Here is a 1,741-nt window from a genome sequence, read left to right as displayed (position 1 = left end):
ACCAGAAATGCTCCTCTTGCCTCAAGGATCAAAAGCCCTTTATTGGCTTCCCTCGATTCGCCCTCAAACTTGAGCGATTTGGTGCTTCAAAATTGGTCAAAACCCTTTGCTATTTATAGGCCAAAATCGACCCCCACGTGGCCAATTTCTGGCCATGCCTTCTCCCACACGCCTCCTAGACTACCCTTGGCCATGCCCTAAGGAGATTTTCTGCCCAAATCTCTGGATTTTCCAGCCAAATCCGCGGCCAAATCTGCCATGCTTTGGCAGATTTTCGAAAATTGCATTTTAGCCCCTTGAAACTTTCTTTTGCATTTTGGTCCTTATCCTCAAGCCCTTGATCTTCCCAGCACCATCACTAAGACCCTCAAGATTAGTACTTCTCATTTCTCCCTTGAAACTTTTTGAAAAATTACCGTTTTGACCTCCCTCGGGCAAATTTAGAAAATTAAACTTAGGCCCGATTGATCGTTTTGACCTTAAATCCACTTGATTCAACCCGAAATCATTTAACGGTTGTTCTATACATAAAATATTAGTCCTTGACATGCTCCGTTGACTTTTCGGATGTCTCTTATGTTGATTCAATTTTCTCAGCCTGGTTGACAATTGTACCGAAAACTATTCCCGATCCAATTTCTTTCATCACCAAAAATCATAACTTATATTACTTGATGATGCTATACCATTTTTCTTAATCATCTAGGGTCCGAGGTACTCCCTTCGGTCGATTCGGCGATTTATTTTACTTTTAAACCCACTTTTCGGTATTTTAAATTCATCTAAATTACGCAGTGACCTTACACAGATATGGGGTATTACAGCGTCAATGAGGATGCAATCAGACTGAGTCTGTTTCCTTTTTCGTTGAGAGATAAAGCCAAGGTGTGGTTGAATTCCAAAGCTCCAAATTAATTTACCACATGGACAACCATATCACAAGCATTCTTGAGTAAGTATTTTCCACAAGGTAAGACTGCTAAACTCATGAATGATATTACTAGTTTTGTTCAATTTGATGGTGAATCTTTGTAAGAGGCATGGGAAAGGTTTAAGAAATTGCAAAGACGATGTCCACACCATGATTTGTCTGGCTAGTTGATTGTGCAGACATTCTATAATGGTCAATCTCATTCAGTTAGAATCACTATAGATGATGTCGTAGGGGGTGCATTAATAGGTAAGCCTACAGAGGATGCTTACGAGCTGCTTGAAGAAATGACTTCAGACAATTATCAATGGTCTACTAAGAGAGGTATGGCTAAGAAAGCCTCAGGTATGTATAAAGTTGATGGCATTAATATGTTAAACACCAAGGTAGACAATCTTGTAAAAATGTTTGGTAAGTTGGGAATGTCAATGTTGTTTATTCTAATTTCAATTCTGCCAGTAATTGTGATTGGTATGAGAATGCTCACTTGGGTTTTGATTGTATGCAGGTTGAGCAAGCTCAGTATATTTCAAATTCTAACAGGTAGAACCAGCAAAATAACCCATATTCTAACAGTTATAATGCAGGTTTGAGAAATCACCCCAATTTTTCCTGGTGGGATCAGGGTGGCAGTAGCAATTCTAGGCCTAACATTCCTCCTAGTTTTCAACTGAGACCTCAAGGAGTGATACAACAACAACCAGAAAGCAAGCCATCTTGAGAGTTGGCAATTGAAAAGTTAGCAAATGCCACTATGAATAGATTTGAAAAGATGGAGGCAAAAATAGACCAGATGGCCAATTTCAACAG

General features: G+C 39.4%; 1 non-coding gene across 1 annotated transcript; it reads right to left on the bottom strand.

The window, feature by feature from the left end:
- Positions 1-981: 981 nt before the first annotated feature.
- Positions 982-1,088, bottom strand: LOC127813794 (small nucleolar RNA R71). Its single transcript, XR_008026200.1, has one exon. It is a non-coding gene; the product is annotated as a small nucleolar RNA R71 (small nucleolar RNA).
- Between the last annotated feature and the right edge of the window lie 653 nt (positions 1,089-1,741).

The sequence above is a fragment of the Diospyros lotus genome, chromosome 11 (genome assembly GCF_014633365.1).
Source record: "Diospyros lotus cultivar Yz01 chromosome 11, ASM1463336v1, whole genome shotgun sequence".
Taxonomy (NCBI): Eukaryota; Viridiplantae; Streptophyta; class Magnoliopsida; order Ericales; family Ebenaceae; genus Diospyros; species Diospyros lotus.
Note: the sequence above shows the minus strand (reverse complement) of the source record. Positions and strands in the feature narration are given on the sequence as shown.